The sequence below is a fragment of the Eutrema salsugineum genome, unplaced genomic scaffold (genome assembly GCF_000478725.1).
Source record: "Eutrema salsugineum unplaced genomic scaffold, Eutsalg1_0 scaffold_2, whole genome shotgun sequence".
Lineage (NCBI taxonomy): Eukaryota > Viridiplantae > Streptophyta > Magnoliopsida > Brassicales > Brassicaceae > Eutrema > Eutrema salsugineum.
In genome coordinates, this window is record NW_006256829.1 from 10,096,003 (window position 1) to 10,109,631 (window position 13,629).

Genomic DNA, 13,629 nt, shown 5'->3' on the forward strand with positions numbered 1-13,629 from the left:
ATTTTCTCTTCGTAGAGAAATCTGGTTGCCATGAAATTAGCACGTATATTTTGTTTTTGCTAAGAAAAATAGCATGTATATTCGATAAAATCAACATGCATCAACCAATAGCCCATACAATGATACATTTCACTACAGTTCAAATCAAACTAAAAAAACAATTTATACGATCATCTAATTAAACTACAACCAGATAAAGATTTTATGTGAGCTACGGGATGGCTCAAAAATGAAGATATGAATCCATATGCACATACAATATGATACAACGTCGATAGTAATAGATTATTACTAATTTGGGACATCTCCACATCAAGTGTGAACCCTATTATATATAGTTTAGTGTATAAATAGATTTAGGAAAGTATTATGTAGACGTGTGAATATACAAAAACTGATATATACATGAATGTGTGTGAGTAGAGACATGTTGTGTTTGTAGGTATGTATGATAGTGAAATGAGATGGGTCCAATGAGAATGAGATATGGCTTTAAGAGGGGAATCATAATAGTGACCTTTTTTGTGATGACAACAACCACACGTGCTCATTTCTTCTACCAATGGATTGCACTCGCCTTCGTTGCACCTTTTAACTCCAATTATTTCAGAGCCTTTTTTCTAAATTTTTACAATCGGAACTTTTTAAATAGAAACTATCTTCAAACAATTTTTTACGTCGGTCTTGTAATATGTACAATTGGTTAAGGGGACATCAAATGTGGATAATTCATGCCCTACCCGAGATCGTCTTCCTCGATGGGGGTTTATTGGTTCCAAGTTGATGTCTTCTCTGTAGTACCGATTCATGCCCTATCAATACTCGAAAATAGTCTCGGACAAATCGACAAAATATATGTATTTGTCAAAAAAAAAATTTATATGTTTTTCCTTTTGGAAATATATAATATGATTCATATATATTATATGTTTACCCCCAAAAAAGTGTATGTATGTATTTACCTTTCACTCCTTTTTCGGCCTTTTATCCTTTCCGCAACGAGCTGGTTAATTTAATTTTTCAGCTTTTTTTTTTTCCTTTCCGCTTCTTTTTATATTTTTCTTGTCTTTTCTTTTCTGATCATGCTATTTTTCTTTCATGGTTATTTTAATATTTCTTATTAAGTTTTTGCGTAACCATGAAAAGCTTTACCGTGATATTTCAGCCTTTTAAAACTGCCTTTAGGTTAATCTTTTTTCACCTTTTTCATATCGCTTTTGACAGAATATAAAATAGGCAAAATAAAGTAATGGTATATTGGTATAGAAAGTTATAATTTATAAACAACACAACACACTAACTTGATGCATCTTTAAAACTAACATTGCTTAGTGGAGAAGTTGAGCTTTTGCAATCAATAATCTTTTTTTTTACAAATAGTTTAATTTAAGGAAATTAATGGGACTTTGATGTTTCGTGGTTCATATATAAAATATAGATAATACGTGGGATGAAAGTTGTAGATTAAAGGGTCAAATATTCCTTCCGTATTTCCAGGACTTGGGTTTCTCGCTCACATTGATTAAACTCTAAACATACCCCAGAGAAAATAAAATATAGTAATATAATGTTGGAATGTAGCACTAATTGTAATTGTTTATATCAGTTGCCTTAGTTTTTATCTGCTACTCCTTCCGTTTCATAAAGAGTGTCATTTTGACATTTTTCACACATATTAAAAAAAATATTAAAAGTATAACTTTATCCCTTATTAATACATTAAATAATTTGTTTTTATCTAATAAATACATTAAATTAATAGGGTTAAAACTGGAATATTGTTTAAAACTTTGCATTGAAAATATAAAACGACACTCTTTGTGAAATAAAAATAAAACCTTAAAACGACACTCTTTGTGAAACGGAGAAAGTAATATTTATAGTCCAATTTTTCCAGAAAACGAAAAAATGCATTGGTATAAATATGATGCCTTGGTTTCCGGAGTGTTCTCTATTTAGCTGCTAACTCTTAATTATATTTGTGTTGTGAAAACTTAGAAACTTTATTAATCACTGGAATGTATATATAGAGTACATAGGAAATCTAGATTAAGTACAATGATCTGATGGGCCTAATGGGCCGGTATAAGAGTCCATATATGATATGTGTTATAACACTCCCCCTTGGACGAGTGAACCGGGTCAGCTACTCAATCGGGATCTCGATAATGCGCTGGGGAATGTTGCCTCATTAAAACCTTACCAGGAAAAACCCAGTGGGACAAAACCATGGTGAAGGAAAAAGAGTACAACACGCATTACTCCCCCTGATTGTAGCATCACTGCAGATCTCTAAGTCTATACATTCCTATCTGTTTGACGAGCTTCCGGTGTGTTGAAGTAGGCAATGATTTGGTGAAGAGGTCAGCTGAATTCTCACTGGATCAGACCTGCTGAACGCTGAGAGTGCCGTTCTTCTGCCAGTCTGAGGTTGAGAAGAACTTCGGTAGAATGTGCTTCGTCCGATCTCCTTTGATATATCCTTCCTTGAGCTGAGCTATGCATGCCGCGTTGTCTTCATACATCACCGTGGGCTGTGTGTCTTCGTCCATACCACAATCTCTGCGGATGTGCTGAGTCATGGAGCGCAGCCAGACGCATTCCCTACTAGCCTCATGAATGGCTAGGATTTCAGCATGGTTTGATGAAGTGGCAGTGAGTGTCTGCTTCATTGATCTCCAAGAGATGGCTGTTCCTCCATGCGTAAAAACGTAGCCAGTTTGAGACTTGGCAGTGTGCGGATCTGATAGATATCCTGCATCGGCGAAGGCGACTAACCCATCTTTATTTTGGTTAGAATAGAAGAGTCCTAAGTCTTGAGTACCTCGAAGGTATCTTAGGAGATGTTTTATACCGTTCCAGTGCCTCTGAGTTGGAGATGAACTATATCGAGCGAGGAGGTTCACGGCGAAACATATGTCTGGTCTAGTGTGACTAGCCAGGTACATTAACGCTCCTACAGCACTGAGGTATGGCTTTTCAGGACCAAGGATTTCTTCATCATCCTTTTTGGGACCAAGAGGGTCATCACTTAAGCTTCTAACTACCATTGGGCTGGTCAATGGGTGAGCTTGGTCCATATTAAATCGCTTGAGTATCTTTTCGATATAAGCCGATTGATGCACAAGGATTCCTCCTTTGATGTACTCAAGTTGTAATCCCAAACAGTACTTTGTTTTGCCTAGGTCTTTCATTTCGAATTCTGCTTTTAAGCAGTCGACTGTTTGGGAGATCTCACCAGATGTTCCGAGGATGTTTAGATCATCCACGTATACTGCTATAATTACAAATCCTTTGTTTGAGTACTTCTTGATGAAGATGCATGGACTGATGGGGTCATTTTTGTAGCCTTCTTTTATGAGGTAATCGCTGAGGCGGTTGTACCACATACGCCCACTTTGTTTCAGTCCATACAAGGATTTGTTCAGCCTGATGCAGTATTGATCTCGAGATGCATTTTTGTCTTTTAGTTCAATGCCATCTGGGAGTCTCATATATATTTCGTTGTCCAGGGGCCCATAGAGATATGCGGTTACAACATCCATTAACCGCAGATCAAGATTTTCTCTTATGGCCAGACTTATGAGGAATCGGAATGTTGTTGCATCCACTACTGGAGAATAAGTCTCCTCATAATCGATTCCGGGTCTCTGTGAGAATCCTTGTGCTACAAGCCGTGCTTTGTATCGAACGACTTCACCGAGTTCGTTCCTTTTGCGCACAAAGACCCATTTGTGGCCCACTGGCTTGATGTGTGATGGGGTCCGGATGATCGGACCGAACACGTTTCTGAGTTTGAGACTCTTTAACTCCACGTTTATGGCTTCTTTCCATTTTAGCCAATCTGTTCGATGTGTACACTGTGTTATTGACGTGGGTTCTAGATCCTCTTGCGTGAGCGCAACATCAAGTGCTACTTTGTATGCAAAGAGTGCATTTAAGTCGACTTCTTTTCGATTCCATTGTATTCCGGACATATTGTAATTGATGGAGATCTCATTGTTATCTTCTGAACCTGGAGATTCGGCGTCCCGAACTTCCATTGAGGGTTCATTAGATTGAGTCTCAGCCGCGGCTATGTCTGATATTGCAGGAATCCCGGTTTCGGTTATTGCACCTTTCTTTGATTTCCGGGGATTCTTATCTTTGGAACCGAGAGGTCTGCCCCGTTTGAGACGTGGTGCAGACTCTGTAGCAACTTGGGTCTGTCCCGTTGGGACAGCTATTCGTACTGGTGCATTACAAGCTGGGATGTACGATTTGGTTACTTTGGTCGGGTCAGCAAAGGAATCTGGCAATTGATTAGCTAGCTTTTGATAATGAATAATCTTTTGGATCTCTGAATCACATTCTAGAGTCCGAGGATCTTGCCAATTTAATGATGTTTGATTCCATGAAAGATCTTTGACCAGCTTGTTTGTCTCACCACCTAAAGAGGGATATACCGATTCATCGAATTGGCAATCCGCATATCTGGCCTTGAAGAGATCTCCAGTGGTTGGCTCGAGATATCTTATGATGGTGGGAGAGTCAAAACCAACATATATTCCCATCCTTCTTTGAGGTCCCATTTTGGTTCGATGTGGTGGAGCAATGGGTACATATACTGAACACCCAAATGTTTTGAGATGGGAGATGTCTGGCTCATGACCCGAGAGTAGTTGGGATGGGGAATATTTGTGTTCACTAGATGGCCGGATGCGTATGAGTTCAGCAGCATGTAATACTGCATGTCCCCATGCTGAGGCCGGGAGCTTTGATCTCATGAGTAATGGTCGGGCTATCCATTGAATGCGTTTAATGAATGATTCAGCCAATCCATTTTGAGTATGGACATGTGCTACAGGATGTTCCACGGTTACCCCCATGGCCATACAGTAGTCATTAAACGCTTGTGAGGTAAATTCACCAGCATTGTCAAGGCGGATAGTCTTTAGTGGGAAGTCAGGGAAATGGGCCCGCAATTTTATGATTTGGGCCAAGAACCTAGCGAAGGCTTGGTTCCGAGAGGACAAAAGACAAACATATGACCAACGGGTCGATGCGTCTATAAGGACCATGAAGTACCGGAATGGTCCGGAAGATGGATGTATAGGTCCACAGATATCGCCCTGGATTCTTTCTAGGAAATGAAGTGTTTGTTTAGAGATTTTAACTGGTGAAGGCCGAGTGATCAATTTGCCTTGAGAACAAGCTGTGCACATGAGGTGTTGAGGATAAGCTCGGTTTTCTTTGAGGGTATGCCCTTGAGAGTTTTGAATTAGTTTACGCATCATATTTGCACCGGGATGACCGAGCCGGTCGTGCCAAATAGTATAATCAGTAAACCGGGCTTTGAGGGTGGTATTAGCTTCAATCATACTGACTTTAGCATGGTAAAGTCCAGTAGAGAGCGCGGGTATGGTTTCGAGGATTTGTTTATGGCCGTCTACGGTTTTAGTGACTAGGAGGGATTCTTTGTTCCCTTGACCTTGGGTTTCTATGTGGAAACCATTCTGTCTTATATCCTTGAAGCTCAGAAGATTTCTCTTCGAACTAGGAGAATATAGAGCATCTGGTATTTCAAGTTGTGTGCCATTTGATAGCAACACATAGGCATGGCCATATCCTTCGATAAGGTTTGAGGGACCCGCGATGGTGCTAATATTTGCGGTTTGATAGGTTAGGTTTATGAAGTAACTTTTGTTTCTTAAGATAGTGTGGCTGGATCCACTATCTACGACTATGGTTTCCATTTGCTGGTGTGCTTTACTATGAATAGAAGATAGAATTCAGTATTGAGGAATTCAGAAAATGTGATAAATCATAAAGTAAAGCAGTGTCTGAGAATAAAGGCAAATGGAAAAAAAAAATGAAACAAATCCCAAAATGAAAAAAATAAAGAACAAAATCAAATTGTATCAGAGTTTCAGATGATTGAATTAATCGAGGAGATCAGCTGTTTCATAGTCCATGGGGTCGGTCTGCTCGTTTGTGGTGTTCTCATCATCAAGGAGGTCGTCACCTTCCAGGTTAGCAGCATCGACTGGCTGAGTCATGTTGGCTTCAGCAGGAGCTTTTCCGTACTTCTGGTATAGATCACAGTGGATCTTGGGGGTGCGACATTGCTTTGTTGGGTGGTTGAACATCCCACATCTGGTACAAGCAGAGTGATCGGGGTTGGTGTGGCGGGTCGGTTTGGTGATGCCTCGACCACGACCAGGACCATAACTGAGGTTAGGTCGGTTGCCACGACCATGTCCGCGTCCATGTCTTCCACGTCCATGTCCTCGGCCATTACCACGTCCATTACCACGTCCACGGCGGTGATCTGAGGATCTATCGGGTTGAATATGGTAGGACTCTTGACGAGAAGCTGGGACAGGAGCCGATCCCGGGGGCCTCATAGCGCTGTTCCTCATAAGCAGCTGGTTATTCTTCTCAGCGAGGAGAAGACAGGACAACAAGTCTTCGTACAATGTGTGTTTCATTGCACGGTATTGTTGTTGGAGCACAACATTCTCTATGCTGAATGTGGATAATGTTTTCTCGAGGAGATCATTATCTGTCACATCCTCGCCACAGAGTTTCCGGATGGCAACAATACGAAAGAGTTCGTTGTTGTAATCATCTACGGATTTGTAGTCCTGGAACCGAAGGTTCTTCCAGTCGAAATCTGCCTGAGGCAACTGGACCATTTTCTGATGGTCATATCGCTTTTTCAGCGCTTGCCACAATTCAAGTGGATTCTCAAGAGTGAGATATTGCTGCTTAAGGCTCGGGGCCAGATGATGGCGTATGTGACATATCGCCTGAGACTGTCCCTTACGGGATGCGGTGTTACCGTCGGTAATACACGCATCGAGTTCTTTCGATGCAAGGAACAAGCGCATGTCTAGGGCCCACTCGAGGTAGTTATCCCCGGAGACGTGAAGGGCCTCGAATTCACATTTCTGAATGTTTGACATCTTTTCCACCTTTGGATTTCTGACAGGCTAATGAAACTGGGAGCTAATAGACCTCAGTTAGCCGTTACAAATTCCAAGGATTGATCACCAAAACTGGAGAAGCTGCTGGTTGAAGAAGGAAAAACTCGGATCTGGTTTTTTTTTTTTTTTTCGGTTGATCGTCGTGTACTGTAAGTGTGCGTGAGGGCGCGTCCGACGTTGGATCGACAAACGGTTTTCACCAGTAGATTCGTCTCGTCGAGGGCTTCGATTTGATATGTAGATCGTCTTCTGGTTCCTCACGGTTTGGAAGATATGCGTCTTTTAAGTTTCGACTTGCTTTTAGGGTTTTGGTGGTGGCCGGATTTATTAAGGTTTTTCGCTCAGAGAGTCTTATCGTGCTGATAACGTGTTGTGAAAACTTAGAAACTTTATTAATCACTGGAATGTATATATAGAGTACATAGAGAATCTAGATTAAATACAATGATCTGATGGGCCTAATGGGCCGGTATAAGAGTCCATATATGATATGTGTTATAACAATTTGATCTTTCTTTTTTTTTTTCATTTTGACATAAGTTGCAGCTCTCCGTTTTTCTTCAGATAATTTGTTTTAACATAGAGAATCAAACCAAATTTATTTGAATAATATTTTGTCACCATACTTGTTATTCGCATAATCTATAAAACATCGATTGAAACTGATGTTCGATTGTTTCGAAAAAAAAAACATGACGATTAGTGATATATGTTATTCTTTAGATAGGCTCCCTTGTCTTTAACCTAATAGCCTTTTGCTTTATCTTTTAACTAAAGACTAAAGAGTCTCACTTGCACTAATGCCAAGTTCGTGGTTTTACAAACTAACGGTCAAATTTTGAACGCTTTTCAGTGGGGTTTCATCAATTGAATGTTAATTAGAAATTAAGACAGTCTCTAGTCTTGCATTATTGGTGATCTTTTGATCAAAGCCAGTCTCTAATATTGACGAGTCTTTTTTGACTGCTGGGGTCCGTTTAAAGGCCCAAAGCATTCAATAGCTGACAATTAGATAAGTATGAAACGATTCATCATTCGTTTGCAATTTCGCACTCTTCACTCTCCAGTAAGAGTGTAAGACTAAGAGATGTACATGTCACTACGCGTATCCTTATATCCAGCATATCTCAAGTTTTTTATAAAAATGCAAACCAAAACTAGGTAACCAAGAAACAAGTTGACTGGTATCATTTGAAAAGTATAATAGTCTAATTATAATATCACGTTATTATTTAGTAGAGAAATGAAAAACGTGGGATGAATTGAAAAAGTATTTGTTAGCTTTCACTTTTTATCATTTCGTGCATCTATCAAAATGCGAAGATCTGAAAAACTCACTAAAGAGCAAATTTATTGAAATGATTCCTTACTTTCATCCTACTCTTGTAATTATACAGCTCTTATAACAATTAAAAAAAACTATTTACATTAGTTAATTGCATATTATCTTTCTCCTAAGAATAGTTGTCCAATTAATTTAAGTTCCACAAAAGCTCAGTTAACAAAAGACTCAAACAATGAAAATTTGAAACTTACTTGTCTTTTAGGTTTTTTTTTTTTTTTGTTTTTCTCACTAATTCTACCGCGCGTCTTAAAATAAGCGCATTCCAAGACTCTTCATCTCGCATCAGTTAGTGCTCTAATAAGTAAGAATTCTCCCTCCATATCAGATAAACTCATAACACCTCATACTAATTACACTAACGATCAAATCCATTTAATTAGCATCTACATTAACTGTTTCAATCCCTGTAATTGTGTCTTGTAATCTTGTGATTGAGCTCTTCCTCTTGTATATAAACCCATGTAATCTTGATGAGTGTTATACAAGTTTACACTCTTACATCTAGATGATGCATGAACTAAAATAAGAATGTATATATGTCTTCTGGTCGTCAGAGATTTAGCAATTAATTTAATTTTGGATTATTTACTGTCATTATTTGAGTCACCATACTGATCTGATCGAACAAAGTGAAACGTACACGAGAAATTAATTAAGGTGATTGATTGAGTAATGTTCAAGAAATCTTTTATGAAAACGTCTATATTAACTTTTATGAAAACGTCTATATTAAAAGTTGGATTTTGTTTAGCTGTCGTTTAGTTTATGAGCGTATGATTCTTCTTCTAGAATGATTCTTCTAGTTGTTTAGCTTGTTGCATATCTCGAGATGGTAGTTCTGATGTTTATAACATGCATTGTGGGATACATCTCAAAACCAAAATGTAGGGTTGGCCGTCTCTTCTTTGGCTGTGAATTGATAATGATTTAGATTACATTATATGTGAATTGTGTTTAAAATTCACGCCTTTTGTTTAAATTTGTCTTCACTGGGTTTACTGCATCTACCCTCCCCTCTCAGCTTCTTACGTACTGCGTGTTATATACTTTGGCATGATTTTCCAGAAGCTGATTATGTTAGCACATGAGCTGTTTGCTCCATCTTATCGCTGTGGCTTTATAATTGTGAAATTATGATGAGTGTTTTGGTGTACAAACTCCCACTTACACACATAGATGTTCAAATATTGTTATAGACAGTTTGTGACTTTTAAAACTTGTGCAGGCTGGATAGCCTTATAATGGAAGCAATAGCTACCATGAAACAACAATTGCTGCCTACATTGAGGTATTCAGTTTTAATTCTGACTTCCTTTTTTTTTTTCATAGACATTATATATTGTTAAATTGTTGTCAACTAGAATTTTTGAAGTCATCGTTGCGTCTGAAAACCCAATATTGCCTATATATGGTTGTCATAATAGAATGTATTATTCAGTATAAGTGCTAGGTGCTATGATTGTGTTGCAGCTCTTATGTTGTGTTTATTTTAGCGCTATGTCCAATAAATTCTACTTGAAACCGCTCATATTCACTAGCGATATCCTTTTTAATGTGAACTTTTATCATCTGGTTTAGATTTCGACTACAATTCAATAGCGTTTCTCTTAAATGGCCAGCTATTCTGCTGGTAAGTTCCTTTAGACTTCAAACAGCTGATGTCGTCAATTCATGAGGAAGTACATTATGTATTTTTCAGATTGGGATCGGTGAGAGCAGTGAATCGAAGATATATAAGAGACTGTTTGCCGTTGAAGATTAGGATGCAGGTTTTAGCGGGTTTTGTTAGTGCTAGTACTCCAGGAATGGTGTGTGGTCCTCCACTTCATGCCCTATTCCAAAGCAGAATCAAGATCTATACCCTTACATGTTATAACCAAGATTATTGTTGTGGATTGGCTTATTTTTGGGAGCTTGCATGTGAAAATGAGGACATTAGTTAAAATACTTCAAAAGAGTCTAAAACTGTGATGTTCAAGAAAACTTTTTTTTTTTTTTTGACATGATAGAAGCTTCTTCCAAAGTTCACTATTCTGGTTTCCACATGAACGGTCACATGAATGGGATGGAACGAGTTCATTACAGGAAACCACTTCTGCATCAGCAGACATTCAAAGGCAGCCTTTTGTAATAGGTCAGTTCTGCTTTTCCAGTATCTCTGCTTGGTAAAAATGTTACACTGAGTAATCGGCAAAGAGAAGTTTAGACGGATGGTCTTGATTTGAGATTTCATTGTTTGATGTTTGTGTTGGTTAGGGGTTACTGGAGGCGCAGCATCGGGAAAGACTTCTATTTGTGATATGATGATTCAGCAATTGCATGATCAGCGTGTTGTACTTGTTAACCAGGTAAACATTTTGTTTCATCGTTTCAGAGTTCTGTATTGCCGTGTTTCTGGAGTAATGTAAGTAAAGTAAAGCAGAATTAACCAGCAGTAACTTTTATGAAAACGCCTATATTCAAAGTTGGATTTTGTTTTAGATGTCGTTTCGTTAATGAGCGTATGATTCTTATTCTAGAATTGTTTTGTCCGTCATGATAACCCACAAATTGCTCCACTTAATATCCAGAAGTGAATGATTTGGCAGGATTCGTTCTACCATAGTTTGACTGAAGAAGAACTTGCTAGAGTTCATGAATACAACTTTGACCATCGAGGTGAGTATATCTTTGGGATGTTGCTGATATTCTATAATAAACTGGTGTGAATTCGTAATGCCACTAGTATACTCATTAGAACAGATACTTTTCTCTGTCTTCACATCCTCGGGTAGTTTTTTGTGTTCTTGATTCTAATGAGGTATCGTTGTCTTCCTGTAGACGCATTTGACATAGACCATTTGTTGTCTTGTATGGAGAAACTGAGGCAAGGACAAGCTGTGGATATTCCAAAATACGACTTCAAAACTTATAAAAGCACTGTTTCGAGAAGGGTACCATTTTCCTTCTTACAATTGTTGCGCATTATGAGACAGAAATTGAAGGCTCAAACCGTGTTGTCAGTGGACGTTAATAATTTCAAGAAATATCGAAAATACTTGAGAAAGCCTACTTCCTTGCATTGTTTCTCCTTGTAATGATGGTTCTTTCCTTAATGTCATCACTAGCTTCTATCTGGTTTAGGATTAAACAAGATATATATTATGAACTAAGAAGCTTTGCATTATTTTTCAGTTTTGCTTTAGCAAAGCTGGGTTTTTAGATTCACAACTCGCTAAGAGCAATGAGTTGATTCTGTACAAGATTTTGTTTAGTGGACCTATTAGACTGTTTGCTTTCAAGGGAGTTAGCTTGTTTGGGTATGAAATTTAGACTATGAGTTAGCAATGCCATACTATGGTATTTTAGTTGAAGATGTAACAAGATATATATTATGCCTTCTTATGTGTGTTAAAGATGCTTTGATTTTGGAAAATGATTTGGCAGGTAAACCCTTCGGATGTAATATTACTTGAGGGCATACTTCTATTCCATGATCCACGAGTCCGAGGATTGATGAACATGAAGATTTTTGTGGATACAGGTCCTAAATCTTTTATTCCATGATCCACGAGTCCTAAATCTTTCATAACATCTCTTCTCTGGACAAATTTGTGAAATATAGCAAATTTCAAATTGACTTTCTTTTTCTCTGCAGAGGATGATGTGCGCGTGGCAAGAAGGATAAAACGAGATACTTCCCAAAATGATAGAGATATTGGCACTGTACTCGATCAGGTTAGCCCAGTAGTTTCTTTAACAATATGAATAGCTATGGACAAAAATGTCTGCGTCTGAAGTAAGTCTGTTTTTGTATTTTGTTTGGTATAACAATATGAATAGCTATAGCCCGGTAGTTTGCGTTTTTGGTAGGTTGTAGAGCATGGTCTTGGACATCTGCCTTTTACTGAAATGCAGGTCATCACTCCAACCGGTAAGCATGTTTTTAGAAATTCTTTTGGTGAATTCACTAGCATTAATGTAGAGGTATAGCGGTTCTGTTCCACTATTAAGAGATATCTCCGGTCCCTTGTATCAGGATCTGTATACTCTGGTGTGGATTTCTGTAAACGGTTATGTGGTGTCTCCGTGATTAGGAGTTACTTTGTTCTACTAGCTTAAGTCTATTCAAGATAAACTTCTACATACTTACCTATTCCACTCTCATATACACTTTACTGATATCATCATAGTGGTGAGAGCATGGAGAATGCGTTGCGCGCTTGTTGCAAAGGTATCAAAATAGGGAAGATCCTAATTCACAGGGAAGGCGACAAGCAACTATGTCTGTCCCAGTTTTCTAGATCCGTCGTTTAGATCTTTAATCACACCGTCCTGCACAGCGTCTTTATGAGAAACTGCCTAATGATATCGCGGAAAGGCACGTCCTCTTGTTAGATCCTATCCTCGGCACAGGTTTCCAACCTTTCTTTTCCGGTTTCCACCTACAAGTACTCTTATCTTCCTTCTCGGTTAAGTGGTATTAACTCAGTCTTGTAACTTGCATTTTCCAGGAAACTCAGCTGTTCAAGCTATCAATCTTCTTAATTATAAGCAAAGGTGTATTTGAGGGAAACATCATATTTCTAAACCTTATAAGCCTAAGAATCAGCGCATGGCTCTTGACATATCTTTTTTACAGCCTCGTTATTACTCATGATCCCCTAAAGATTCTTTCTTTCTTATTTTTTTGGGTTTAACCAGGCACCTCAAGGTGTTCATGTTGTCTGCAAGAAGTTTCCAAGATTAAAGATAGTGACATCGGAGATTGAAAACGGGCTAAACGAAGAGTTCCGTGTCATTCCCGGTATGGGTGAGTTTGGAGACCGATATTTTGGTACCGACGATGATTAGAGATCGGTGATACATTTATGTTACCGCCAAAATCACCTTAAAATCTTCTGGTTGTCTCCGATATAAAGGAACCCTCAAGCTCTGGGAACAATTTTGATTCACTTGAAAGAATGCCCCAGTGAAGGGTTTGGTTGATCCAAATCAGAACTTTGGAACTCATGTATCATACACATATATATATATATATGTATCCTTAAAATCTCTTGATAACTCCATATCCTTTTAATACATGATTTGGGTTTATTTCATGTAAAGCTAAAGCGTTTGTGAATTATAGAGGACTGGTTTTTTACTAATTCCATATACTGTCCCAATACTTGTGGCCAAAGCTGTTTGAGCCGAGACTGATTATACATCCCTCCTCGGTCACAGATTTTAAAGTCTATCAGATTACGTTTGCATGTACATGTTAACCTTTGCTATATAAAATGTAAACGTAAAATGTAAAGTTGGTTTGTACGTTTAGAACGATCTATGGTCATA

At 38.3% G+C, this 13,629-nt stretch overlaps 1 pseudogene; it reads left to right on the forward strand.

Moving 5' to 3' along the window:
• Positions 1 to 9,924: 9,924 nt before the first annotated feature.
• LOC18019186 lies at positions 9,925 to 13,153 on the forward strand (annotated as a pseudogene).
• Positions 13,154 to 13,629: the final 476 nt, after the last annotated feature.